We start from the raw sequence: 15,680 nt of genomic DNA, 5'->3' as shown, positions 1-15,680 counted from the left end.
GTTCCCCATACTTAAGGGGTGGCGTAAGCCACAAAACGATGGGCTAGGCTTGTAAATGCCCTCGGGCAGATAGCCTAGTATGAACCTATGAACCTATGAACAAATTGTGCAGGACACAAAGGATTATTACACAGCTGTCCTACCTGATGGTAGGAACCAAACTGCAGCACTCTAATATCACAGACAATACACCAAACCCACACACATTGCCAACATCCTACCTAACAGATTCTTTGCAAACTCCCCACCAGCACCTAACTGCCAAATATCTATCCCAGGAGAGTGCTGGCCCCCTGACATTGCAGATGCTGAGGTAACAGCCAGCATCTACAAAGCACAGCACACAGCATCAATGGTACCAGATGGTGTCCTGGGTTGTGTCCAACAAGTACTGCAAGAAGAATGCAACAGCAAATAGCATTACTGTGCACTATCAGTCCTACCACAGGATATGTACCCAAAGCAACAGTGGTCCCACACCACAAAGGGGGTGACTGAGTGGATACTGCAAACTATCATCCCTCAACCCCGAATATCTAGGTTGGCAAAGTAATGTAGAGGATGATCATGGATCCCATGAATAACGAGATTGGGTACCTACAGACATTGGACCCTACCCAGTCTGGCTGTCATAGGGCAAATCCTGACCCGTACACATGTCTGACTCATGTGAAACATGCACCAAGCCCAGTGATGTGGGGAATGTCGATCACACACCCTATCTGGACCTTGCTAAACCCATCCATACAATACCCTAGTTGGCAGTACAGATAAGCTCACCAGCCTGGATGGGTTGCAAACCAGCTCAAGGACAGAACTGACCTGGCAGACATGCTGTAGCCATGGCAGACTGCAAACCAGGTACAACTGGCATCCCACAAGGCATGGTCCTGGGAACCCTCTTTTATGCTATATATGTCACATAGGTACAGGCCAACATGGAATGACTCTGTCTGAACAGGTTTGCAGAGGACGACAAACTTGCCACCATATTGGACCCTCCAGCTGACACAAGCAACTTACAAAAGGCACACATAGAAACACACAAGTGGTGCCACAGCCATGTCAACAAGCTAATGCAGAATAGGGTATAGTCAACCCCTGTAGAAACACAGTACATGGCCAGAAATTACCACATAGGTGTTAACCCAGTAAGTACATCAGGAGCAATAAGAGACCTGGGGACACAAGGTGACACATATCCTGCATGTGACAACCATGTGTCTGTAGTGGTTACAGAAACATACCATATACCCACCTAATCATGAAGGTAAGCACAGCTTGGTTAGGGTGGGTCAATGTGCCTCTCCAGTCATCCATCAGCAGCCTCACAATTGTGTACAATGGCCCTTCAGGGATGTACCATAGCAGACACCTGCAGCAACTGGAATGACCACACAAATACCCCACCAAGAGGATTGCAGAGCTGTAACAGATGCCATGTGTCACCTGAGTAAAGTAACTGCAGCTCCACAGAGTGCCATACTGCCTGGCTGGAGGTGAACTGTGCCTGATGTATAGAGCCATGACCAACCTGGTATCAATGGACATGTGGCACCATGTAAACACTGAATGCTGGTGACCTATGCAGCTGACAGGCTTGAACCCCAGCACAGACATAAACAGGACATGCTGTACTGATTGGTCCACAACCCAGAAGCTCACTCCACTCACGACTAAACTCCCACTACAGGATATCCAGGGAGTCCCTCAGTGACTGTCATCCAGAGGAATCATGATGACTGGATGGGTGATGGCAGGTGTACCCTGGATATCACCTGTATGTCATGGGTAGACAGAGGCACAGCACACTAACCGTGACATATGTCATGGCAAACACCAGTAAATGTGTGTTGAAGGACAAACACTCTCTGACTAGCATTACAAATGGACTGGGGCACATGGCCATTGTTTGTCACTGTCCACACAAGTTGTGGAATGCATTAACAATGTCAGACAATCATGTACTAAGCTGTCCATATCTGAACAAAATGCAACATGGTCATATCTGCACAACTGGCCCTCAACCAGTCTGGTGTGCTCACTATAAACATTACAAGCAGTGATAGGACTGAAACCGATTATACTGTCCACCACAGTGAATGTTTTGCACCAGTACACTATACAACAATACAACTGTTTGGTCAGCAGGAAAGGATGATGACAACTGTATGCAAACTATCCCATGGTGACCCTGCAGGCACAGCATAATGCCTGTTAGGTTCAGACACACAGCAGTTGGGCAGTAAGAACACAACCTGATGTCCAACACTCAACTGTACATGTGATATATAGATGGTGTCCACACACAAACAGAAATGTGGTGGTCCACAGATCCAAACATAAGGAAAGGTCACACTGGGCATGCTTGCACACTTAGATAAATGAGATGTGGCAGTCAAGAAGCCATACAAACTGTGAACTGGGCATGCTCACACACTTGCCATGTCACAGTTCAGCAGGTGCACACACATATCAGGCATTTCTATGTGTTAACACATGAACCTCCCACAATACAGACATCTGCCCAGTGCACACAGTGAAGTTACAACAGAGACATAAGTAAAGTACTGGATCCCACTCATATGCAAACATCTCCCACAGTACACACGTTGTTTATAGAGATAGGGAAGGCTATGGCAATAAAGACCCACAAACAGTATATGAGCAACAGATACGTGCATCTGACAGGTAAACATATGGCCGTAGAGTGCAATACCTGACCGTTGTCCCTAGGGAATACAGAAGGCTATCCACAGTGTATTTGGCATCTGCCTCCACAGTACAGTAGGCCACTGTGCCTGTGCAAAGTTAATGCATAGATATGCTCTCCCCCTTACTGATGGATAGTAACAGATGTACATACCTCTTCATCCATAATGATGTCAGCACACTATACATATGTCAGGAGCAGCAATTCTACCCTGTAATTTGAATAGCGCACTCCGCTACTGTGTCTCTAACAAGTGTCATAACATAGTTAGGTAGGGGTTTGAATCCTACAAGTGCCCAGTGTGTGTGTGACTGTGTATGAGGGAGTAGTGTGTGCAATTCCATGTGTATGAGAAATGTCCCTTTTGGCAACTTTTACTACACAAAACATGCTGCATATGCCAGTGTCGAAACACTGATGATGTCAGCACCCTATAAGTACAGCAGGAGAAAGTAATCCCCCCCCCCCCAGTAATGCAAATAGCGCACTCAGCTAATGTGTCTCTCACTAGTGTCATAACATAGTTAGGTAGGGGTTTGAATCCTGTAAGTGCCCAGTGTGTGTGTGACTGTGTATGGGGGAGTAGTGTGTGCAATTCCATGTCTATGAAAAATGTCCCTTTTGGCAACTTTTACTACACAAAACATGTTGCATATCCCACTGTCGAAACACTGATGATGTCAGCACCCTATAAGTACAGCAGGAGAAAGCAATCCCCCCAGTAATACAAATAGCGCGCTCTGCTAATGCGTTTTTCACTAGTGTCAGAACATAGTTAAGTAGAGATTTGAATCCTGCAAATGCCCAGTGTGTGTGTGTGACTGTGTATGGGGGAGTAGTGTGTGCAATCTCATGTGTATGAGAAATGTCCCTTTTGGCAACTTTTACTACACAAAACATGCTGCATATTCCACTGTCGAAACACTGATGATGTCAGCACCCTATAAGTACAGCAGGAGAAAGCAATCCCCCCAGTAATGCAAACAGCGCGCTCTGCTAATGCGTCTCTCACTAGTGTCCTAGCATTGTTAGGTAGGGGTTTGAATCCTGCAAATGCCCAGTGTGTGTGTGACTGTGTATGGGGGAGTAGTGTGTGTAATTCCATGTGTATGAGAAATGTCCCTTTTGGCAACTTTTACTACACAAAACATGCTGCATATTCCACTGTCGAAACACTAATGATGTCAGCATCCTATAAGTACAGCAGGAGAAAGCAATCCCCCCCCCCCCCAATAATGCAAATAGCACGCTCTGCTAATGTGTTTCTCACTAGTGTCATAACATAGTTTGGTAGGGGTTTGAATCCTGCAAGTGCCCAGTGTATGTGTGACTGTGTATGGGGAAGTAGTGTGTGCAATTCCATGTTTATGAGAAATGTCCCTTTTGGCAACTTTTACTACACAAAACATGCTGCATATTCCACTGTCGAAACACTGATGATGTCAGCACCCTATAAGTACAGCAGGAGAAAACAATCCCCCCAGTAATGCAAATAGCGCGCTTTGCTAATGCGTCTCTCACTAGTGTCATAACGTAGTTAGGTAGGGATTTGAATCCTGCAAGTGCCCAGTGTGTGTGTCTGTGTCTGTGTATGGGGGAGTAGTGTGTGCAATTCCATGTGTATGAAAAATGCCCCTTTTGGCAACCTTTACTACACAACACATGCTGCATATTCCACTGTCTAAACACTGATGATGTCAGCACCCTATAAGTACAGCAGGAGAAAGAAATTCCCCCAGTAATGCAAATAGCATTCTCTGCTAATGCGACTCTCACAAATGATCTAACATCATTAGGTAGGGGTTTGTATCCTACAAATGCCATGTGTAATTTTGTCACACAGTTTGTCCATGTGTGTGGGGTGTTGTTCCCAATATTGCACGACATACATTATATCAGTAATGTCAATGCACACATGATGTATGTGTGTGCCACCTACACATATGTACCTGTGAACTGCAAGAGTTCCCATGTCAGAAGCCTGCCTCATGTGAATACATGGAATATGCATCAGACAACTGTATGACTGGGGTGTTCTGTGCAGGGGCTGCATGTGGTATGTGACTATACAGTGTGGGTTGTAGATGGTGTCATCCCACCAGCGAGGGATACATGATTGGTCTGGAACATATAGTCCACATGTTGGTGATGAACAGGTGCAGGATGTTGTCACCACTTGTGGGAGTGGTAACAAGTTGTTCCATAGCAATGCAGGTAATGAATTATAAGACACCTTCAGATAGGGTCTTGCAGCTAGAATAATGCTCACACTGTATGTTTGGGTAGTTGCAGTACAACCATATAATGGTGTGTGTAGAGACTGTCATATTCCCAATGTTGTCAGGAAGGCTAAGTGGGTTTCCTGGGTATGGGAGTGTGGTGTGTGCCAGGCTATGAACCTGAAGGCAGTCTAACCCACTGTGTGTTGCACATGGAGAGGCTCTGATGCTTTGTGCAGTGCCACCAACCTGGGGGTGTGTGTATCTGAGGTGCCTTTGGATACATCCCCCCTGTTCTGTTTTGGTGCATGTGTAGGGGATGACAAGCATGGTATCAGGAATGACCTGGCACTGATGGTGTGCACCTGGGAACCTTGTACCAGGAGTCTGTTACTGCACGGATATTGCTGTACCTCATGCTTCCACAAGTTTCCACTGCATACATCTTGAGGTTTACACTGCTGTTGTTGAGTAGCATTGCTATTAGTGTCCCATCCCGTGTGCTACCTGTGTAGGTGGCTATGTAATGTCAGCCTTGCATACAAAGGCAGTATGTGTGTAGCAACAGCCTCTGCCAATATACAATGGCCCATGGGTGACAGGTGCAAGCTGTCCCAAGCAAAGCAATGTGGCATGTCCAGCATGTAATCCCACACTGACAGGCATTGGATCCCCTTTGGATGTCACTGAAAGATACGTTAAGTGCAGAAACCGATTAACCTGTCTACATATTGTGGCAGCATTCATGGTGAGGGTGAGATGCTACCCAAAGCCAGGGTCATACCAGCCTGTGCCACAACCTCAGAGAGCCCCTCCATGTCCCCTAACATGTAGTCCAGGGAGGTGCGTCAGAGGTCATACACACTGGCACATACAATGACTGAGTCATACTTCTACATGCCTTGGAGTGACTGCTTTGCTTGTGTTATGTGGTGGATCATAGTGCCCGACGGGCAGCTCAGCATGACCGTCACCTTGTTCAGCCTGGGAGCAGGACCACCGTGTATGTGTCAATAGAGGTACCTCATACAACCGTAGCAGGTGTGTTGTCTAGCCGTATGGCCTGACACTGTCTGGCAGACAGGCTTTGTGAGCTATGTGTCGCATGTGCTCTGCTCTGGCATAATGTTTGCTTGTGTGTCTGCTTTGCAGGTGTCAGCTGCTCAGGCAGGATGCTATTCTGAGAGCCCAATAATGTACCTGTGTGTGTCTGTGTTTGGATTGTGGTCGTGGCAGGTCTATGGGAGACTGGTACTGTATTCACTGTAGTATCCCACTCCACCTGACAGGGAATGCCAGTGCTGTGTAAACAGAGCTTAGCCCCCAATTTGGCTATGTGGTTGCATCTCTCACATGTGTTGTACATGTATGGGAAGGGGAGAGGGTTGTCTGTGTACATGAGGCAGCTGTAACATTGCCACATGACTCACAGATTCACCAACTGGACCTGAGAGTAGATCAACAGGTGACCTTTGCACATGCTATCATAGCATTGTGACTCCCACACTAAGTAACGACACATAGGGACAGTGGGGAACAAGGTACTCAAGGTGACTATGTGAGGGTGTAGTGCTCCTGAATTGTTAGTGCTGGCATATATGAATGCTGTCTTGAGCAAATGGGAGGTACATCATATGCAATGTGTTACAGGCAAGCTACATGCAAACAGGTCAAACACTGACGGTCTGTCAAGTGACACATGGACATCAGTACAGTAAGCAACACAGATGTCACTAGGGATCCACAGAGGCACTGTATATCTGCACTGCAGGTGAAATCAGTGTTTCAGGAAAATAACAGGCAAACATGCATACAAACAAAGCTACAGTCAGCAGGCCTGTATGTAGACTATGCTACAACAAACAAGGTGTATAACTTCCAGTATGTAACAGTGCATATATGCAGGCACTCTAAGCCAGTACCCAGACATTCCCAGGTCAAATGGGCTGGGTCCAGCTGCAACCCCCACAAGTCTATAGACCATGTACCTTCGTAATGTTGAATAACTGGCCTGATACCCAAGTGCTCATACCTGTAATAATACACATGTCAAATAACAGACACTGAGCCCTCACTCAGCAGTTCCAGACGTAGAATGATGTATGCTACCTGTCCTGGCACCACAGTATCCTTGACATCTATGGACACTCTCCCTCCTGTCATAGTTAGTTCTGTATTTTGGTGCTGTTATGCATGGTATGAGGTGTGACCTTGTAGTGCTAGTGTGCTCTTGTGAGCCCTGAACCTGCTGTGTAGTACTGCACAGATATCAACATCCTGAAACATCTGCATTGCAGAGTCGTGTGTGGACAGCATGCAACTCGCAGTTGACATGGCCGTCATTGAGTATCAATATGTACATTGTTGTATCCCCTGTGCTACCTATGTAGGTGGCCATCCCTTCACAGCCTCACCACCAGTATGCAAAGATGTGCAGACAGAACACTGTGGTAATTAGTATGGGTGTACAAAACAATACAATGACATTCATACTGTAACTGCATCAGGCATGCTGGTATATACCCACAATGCTATAATTACACTGTATTGTTGTCAACATCATACTATTACAATACATCTATGTAGTCACCCTGTGCATCAGCACCATGTTAACCTGTTCCTGCACCGATCTTACAGATTGCAGGAGGTTGCACAGTTTCATCATATGCACAGGGTGTGTACCTGGTATGCCTGAGTCTGCCACTGATACAACCAAATGACATGTCTGTGTGTGTGTGTGTGTTGGTGAGGGACAGCAGTACAAGATGGGGCAATGTTGATGCAGTGTGTGCGTGTATGCGGTAGCCCTAGGTGTTATCACTTTGCATGTGTGTATGAATGCACACAGTCCCACCTCATGGCTGCCATAGACAGGTGTTTGTGGACAGCCGCAGACTGTACCTGCCAGGACATACAGATCACTGTCTGTGGCCACGTACATGGTACCTGTGCCTGGCAGGGGTGCTACGGACCGTATCAGGTAACAATCCAGACTGGGTACTGTCATCAGAAGCAGGTGTTCATTGACTGGAGACAGGTCCCTGTTGGGACTGTCCAGCACCATGTGCACATGGTCTCCTGGGGCGGTCCGATGACAGCACAGACCCAGCATTGCTGGGGCTGCTGCTGGCACTATGTGAGCGGCCGTGGCCCTGTTGTCATCCGTGATGGCTGCCAGCTGCTGCTGTTGCTGGCATACGGCCACGTCAATGCCTCAACCATCCAACATTGCCCTGGCTCATGGACATATAGTTGTGGAACAGATCTAATGTGTCCCCCCAACGTCTGTCAATGACCTCGGTGAAGTTGCGGATGGCAGCCGCAACATCACGCATACTGTCACTCATGGCTGTGCGACATGCTCTCAGCTCCCTCAGACCCTGCCTGGTGTACCGTTCCATACATGACTGTGCCTGCATTACAGCCCGGAACATAGCTGGGGTTGAAAGACCTCTGTGGGCATGTCTGACAGGGGCGGTACGCCTACGGATGCTCCCACGGGAACATATGGATGTCTGCCTGTGCGGTACCGTGTCAGGGCCCTGGCCATGGCTGCAGTGTGGGGATGCAAGTGCCACCGGTACCACATTACCCTGGACAATGCCCACTGTATCCTGTCCATCACCTAGGGACATTGGTGACAAAGGATGTATTGGCAGGATGACTGTGCGCATAGATGGGGTCGACAGTTGTGTAGTGTCAATTGGCTAACCAATGACGGACCCTGGCACACCTACCTGTGCCATTACACAGGTATCATTATCACTATCCACAGCAGCTGATTCAGGTTCCCTGCTGCATGACACCACAGACACAAACACACCTGCAATCAAACACATTGCACTACTGCTTCAGCCTATTATTACTATTAGTATACACAGTAGTGAAGGTAATGGTATTACACACTCACCAGCATGGATAGGCTGCCTTGCTGTTACACCAGAGGGACCTGCAGAAAAGAGACATTCATCGTCAGTGGGCACAACTGTGCCATTGATACTGTGGGCATGTTACAGTTCAGTAGTGCAACAGTTGGCTTCCACAGGTGTACTGCAGATAATGAGGTTATCACTAATGCACAATAATTACCAAGATAACAGCTACAAATCGAGAACACACCCCACACATGCATAACCTAACAGTGTACAGAATGGTCACTATACACATGGCATGTTACCTGCACGCTCTGTGTCCTGCTGCTGTGTGGCTCCAGCCTCCATCATTACACATGTATGCTGTTGTTGTTGCTCCTGTGCTGGAGCCACAACACTCAAGAGTAGTCCCTCCAGTCTGGTGAGGGGGGATATCTAGCCACCCCACCACCTGTGGCAAGCTGTTGCCTGTGGATATCCGACGCACGCTGACGGACATTTCTAATTAAATCACTGCAGTGATGGCGTACCTGATCATATGTCCAGTTATGTGTGCCTATGTCATTTACCCGACAGACCAGGTCTTGCCACAGTGCAGCCCTCTCCTGCTGGTTCTGGCTGGTGTGGGAAAAGAGTACAGCGAAATCCCGCACCAGGCTCTGGTGTATCTCCTCTTCTTCTGCAACGAAGTAGACTGGGTTCTGCTGGTGAACCATGTCCCTGAAAAGGAGAAGTGAAATATGTCAGCAATATCTGTCAGCAGACTATAGCACACATAATACACATTATACTTGACTGCAGTGATATAACTTAGGCACCATATATAGCATCTGTCTGTCTATTGGGGGATACACATGTACATGACCAGATATCAGTGCTCATCCGACAACTGTGCAACAGTACCTGGCACACTCCATACAACAGACTAGTATACTGCAGCAGTCAACGCACTGTTTCAGGTACAATACACAACCTCACACTGGGGGTTTGAATCAAGGTACTGTATGGGGAACATTATCAGCCCATGCACTGCACACAATGCACGTTACATATTTCACTGGTATTGCACACTACTCTTACTTGCCATAACCCTACCTACACCACAGTGACATACAGGGTAACACAGCACAACATATGGCAATGTAGTATGTGTTGATCGCAATACCCCACACACCTGTCTCTGGCCACACACCAAGGATGCACACTACCATGACAGACAGACAGTCATGGTGAGCAATCACACCAGTACACAACATGCACCCAGTCACTAGCACACTCATTCCACCTCACATATTCCGTTTGCAATGTGTTAATGGGTGTGCATTGCATCTTAGGTAGGTAGTGTGGTTTTGGCCCTGGGCCTACAGCAGCATACTGTTATGCTACTCTGCCCCTTGTGACGCATGTGGTATGATCGTACCTGCTCCGTACAAACAGTTACACAGGGTGACTCATATGGCATATTACCTATCAGCATAACATTCAGCAAAGGTATGTCTGACATCTACTCATGGGGAGGCTTGCTTCTTAATTCTGTGTGGTCTACTACAGGGTATGTCATATCTGTGGGTAGGGTCCCGTACCTCCACCATGTGCTCTATACTGCAGTGACAAGGACAACAGACGTAGGTAATTTGTGTTGTGGATGTTGGAGGTGTTACCATGGTTGGGCGACAACTGTCATGGGTGTGACCGAACTATGTATATCCAGCAGTGGTAACCTCTATGTAGGTAGTCTGTGTGCGCTCTGTGGTGTTTGAGTGCATTGACAAAGTTACTTGCATATGTCTGTGTCCTTCACCATATCTGTAGCTGTCATGGGAGGTACATACCGTGTAGGACATTGTGGGGTGTGGAGGGGTACAGTGACCTACATGTCCATAGCTGACACACCATGTCCGCTGACACATTCCATGTACAGGTATTACAGGACTAGTGTGCCACTGTGTGTATTGATGTGGAGCCTATTGTACACTTGTTGACCCTGTTCCCCCCTGACACATACAGTGGTGGGCAGGCATGTACATATGTGGTGGTTACTGGTGTCAGTGTTTTTGAATGGGGTATGGTACTCCAGTATCCACACTGGTGTTCACTCCATGCCTGTGACACCAGGCACCTGTAGCAAGACATCTGCACACATGTGCCTCACAGTCTATATATGTATATATATATATATATATATATATATATATATATATATATATATATATATATATGTATTGATATATTTATATCTGTATATGGATATATATCTGTTTGTATATATGTATATATCATATGTATATCTAGATGTAGATATATACATATAGATGTGGGGAGAGAGGGGGAGAGAGTGAGAGAGAGACACAGGGTGAGTGTGAGTGTGAGGGGGTGGGACAGAGAGTGAGAGATAGTCATATACAGACATATCTGTTGTCAGTCAGATCTATCTGTATATGTGTAAGTCTCTACAGATATCTATATATGTATGTGTGTATTACATATATCTGTACATACATATTCTACCAATCTCGATGTCTGTGCAGTACGTGAGAACCTGGTTCAAGGCTCCTGAGAGCACACCAGCGGTACCAGGCTATATCCCGTATCATGCATTTTGGCCCCAGGACTTGGGACAAAATGAAAAGGGAGGGGGTGTGTCCATATTCATGGAGGACACACACACCTCCAGGTTAGTGGCAACACATGAAGCATCACAGACCATCCAGGTGCAGATAACCATAGGCAAACCTGCTATACAACTGGTAGCATGTTACAGACCACCCTCCCGATCTCAGGGACCACAGTCAGCCTTCCTGTAGACATTGGAGGATATGAATGTCCCACCACACACCATCATATTGGGATAGTGCGACTACCCTAACATACACTGGGTGCATTATTCTACCCCAAACACCCTAGCCCAAAGGTTCCCGGTATTCAATATGTCAAATGCAATGGAACAGCTAGACACCTCTCCCACAACAGGAGATAATATACTAGACCTGATCATCACAAACATGGGGACAATGTGCTACACACTGGAAGTATACCCCTCACTAGTCACATCTGACCACAGACTAATCACACTGGATATACATATCCCACCTCCCCCACAACACAACAGACTACAGTGGGAAACCTCTCACATGCCGACTTTACATGTCTTATAACTGAGTTGGTATCCTTAATGCCCACTGGGCCAGTGTAATCCACTTCCCACAATGCAGACACCCTCACATATGCTTCTACAGACATCTCCAAGAATGCATGGATCATGCAATCACAAATGGAACCATGACCCTCTCCACCAAGGGCAGGCGTCCTGTCTGGTGGACCCCAGCATTGAACAACTTGTATAACAACAGATGGTAGCTACTGCACGGCAGAGCATATTTCCATAGAGCTATGGCATCTCTCATCAGCAGTAATAGATAGATAGGTTTTGTCGTACAAACATGCAAGGCCAACAATGAGTGGGACATCGCTATGGTCACTACAGATAACCACAAGGCCTTCCTCTGCTATGTTACACACCTGGGTGGGAACCCTCAGTTGTGTTCACAGTTAGTTCACAGTGACATACGCTACACTGAACACACAGATAATGCCAACAGTCTGGCAGACAGGTTCAGTGCAGGTTTCTACACTCCCTCACCCACACATGTGGAATTAGTTATCCCAGCTGACTGTAACCTCCCTGTCATCTCAGATGTCCAGCTGGGAACCACCCTCAGCGGAGCTGTAAACACAGCAGCAATGGGACCCAATGGTATTGCAGGTTGCATGCTACGTGAACTGCAAGAGGAGCTACACATGCACATTACATGCTATTCAGCCGTAGCTTTACTACAGCATATGTACCTGGACACTGGCATACAGCAACAGTAGTCCCACTCCACACAGGAGGCACCTCTACAGACCCTGATAACTACCGCCCCATACGCTTAACCAGCCTGGTCTGCAACACTATGGAAAGGATCATTATGGTACCCATACACAGAGACAGTGGGGACTTAGACACTTGATCCCACCCGGTTTCACTTTGTAGAGGGCAGATCCTGCCTTATGAACCTGGTTGACCTTTTCAAATCAGTCACTATAGCCATTGCTGAGGGCATAGCGGTCCATACAGCCTACCTGGACTTGCCTACAGCATTCAACACAATACCGCACTCTGCCATCATAGACATGATCAACAGCTAACATGTAAATCCATATGTCACATGATGGGTTGCAAACCAGCTAACGGATAGAAACCCTATAGTCAACCTCACTGGTGCCATGTCAGACTCAGAGCCAGTCGCATGTGGTGTCCCACAAGGCTCTGTCTTGGGACTACTCATGTTCGGCATATCATTCTCAGATGTGGAAGCAGACATGGGAGGGTAGTGGCTGACAATGTTCAAAGATGACTGCATACTAGGTGCCATAGGCAATACACCTGCTGACACATACATCCTACTGACAGGCCTCACAGACACCAACAACTGGTGGCGGAGTCATGGCCTGACACTGCATGCCACGTAATGTATACTCATACCCTTTTGGACGGACAAGGTACCTACATATTATCACATAGACAATAACCCACTGAGTACAGACAAAGTAAGACCTGGTGACACTGTGCAATGCTGACCTCCCATTTGACACCCACGTTGCCGAAGTGGTTGGATGGACTTCATACCTTGCCCACCTTATCATGAAGGGATTCACATCCACATCAAAAGGGGTCATTGTACTCCTCCCTTATCAGGCCCATGACTGTGTACTATGCCCCATTTGGTATGCACCTCACCTGGCACTTGCAACAGCTAGGTGGACCCCATGAGTACATCACCAGGTGGATCAAGAGTCTGCAACAACTGTCATATGCTGCCAGACTAACGTAACTCATTCTCTATTCCATAGCATACTGCCTACGTAGGGGTGATCTGTGCCTGATGTAGTAGGCCATGTCCAATCTGGTAGTGATGGACATGTTCCACCTCATACAATCCAAATCCATCAGGAGCACGACAGCTACGAATTTAAACCTCAGCACACATATGAATTGGACATACTGTAGGGACAGATCTATCACTAAGAGGCTTCCCATACTGTGGAACAGGATCCCAGTTCATGTTAGGCAAAGACCCTCACTGACACTCTTCATGTGCATTCTTGACAAGTGGATGGGAGATCATAGGTTTACAGCAGGGGTCTTCTCTGTGTCAGTACTAGACAGAGGCACAGTACACTAATGCTATTATGTAGGGGGGTCTTCACTCTGTCACTACTATACAGAGGCGCAGGTTTCTAAATCTATTCTATACACTGTCTGCAGATAGCCTAGTACTATACTATGCCACTGTGAAACTATATCTGTCTATGTATTTCTACATCCCTCTCTGTCTATGTATACACATATGCATATTATATATATATATATATATATATATATATACATACATATCTCAATATACATATGTATACACATGTTGTATATATATATATATATATATATATATATATATATATATATATATATATATATATATATATATATACTACTTTTTAGGTCCACATATGTATACAGCCATTACTGTACCACCTACTTGTACATTGCACTACAACCTACATTGCTATGTGCACATAGCTACCATCACATACATATGTATGCAGAGCCTTCAGTGACAGTTTCAGTATGTCCCCGTCCCTATGCACATCCTCATATACATAGATACAGACCAATAACACATCCGGAGGGTTCACAGTATGTAGAGTATTATAGTAGTACTTTACATTACCTGTGTTTGTTGCAGCTGTTTGTGTAGGCTTTCAGTTGCTTGGCCTGCTGTCTGCCTCTTTGCCTTGATGTTTCCGGTTTGTTATTTCTTTCTCTTTCTTTCTTTGTCTTTCTTTCTTTCTTTCTTTTTTTTTTTTTTTTTTTTTTTTTTGGTTTTCTCTCTCTCTCTCTCTCTCTCTCTCTCTCCATCTCTCTCTCTACCTCCAGCGGGTGCAATGATAGTATTGCATGTGTGGACTGGGAGTACAGGATGCTTTTGTAGGTATCTGCACATGTCCATGTGATGGCCTCTGCACCAATTGTTAGCCAGCATTTACTAATTGCATGCAGCCTGTTGTGTAGTGATTGCAGTTCTCACTGTGATTACAGGCCTGTGCTATGAAAAGGTCTGTTAGGTAGGCATAGCCCTTTCAGATTATCAGGGTGGGGACCATGCTGGTTTGCTGTGGACACTGTTCTGTGAGTGTAAGGGTTGGTATGTCTCTCATATTTCAGGCTGTGTTGTAGACACTGCAATGCATGTTGTTCTGTAAGTTACTGTTACTACATTTGGCAGGGTATCAGTGGGACACAGTTGACATTTGTTTTCACATCAGGGACATCCCTGTAACTCAGTCACAGTTGCTATGTCTGAACTCTTAACTATTCAACTATGGCTGTGTTTATCCTGCTCTGAGTATGTGTGTGGCTTGCCAGATGCTACTGTGACATTATTACCTAGTAGCTACCAACTAGCATGACTGTTTCTCAGCACACAGTACTATTTTACAAATCCACTAGATTTGACAGTAAATATACGACATGCTTTGTGTACTAGACTTGTATATTCCCTTTAAATTAATTCCTACTATTTTATGACATATTTCTTTCAGCACAATGTTCTTGTATAGCACTCATGGTTTAGTGGTAAGTCATGCAGACAAGTGTTTCCAAGGTCCTGGGTTCGAGACTGAAGGAGGTATTTTATTTAGGGCTGGTTTGCGTGGAGGACACGCATCCGCACTGCCTCTTAGCTTCACGCACACCCGCTTACTACTGCTTAAAAGTGCTTACTCTCGCGCACACCCACGCTATTTTCTTTGAAAGAAAAGAAAATGGGGAGATAG

This window comes from Protopterus annectens, chromosome 10.part0 (genome assembly GCF_019279795.1).
Source record: "Protopterus annectens isolate FY-2018-M chromosome 10.part0, PAN1.0, whole genome shotgun sequence".
Lineage (NCBI taxonomy): Eukaryota > Metazoa > Chordata > Ceratodontiformes > Protopteridae > Protopterus > Protopterus annectens.
Note: the sequence above shows the minus strand (reverse complement) of the source record.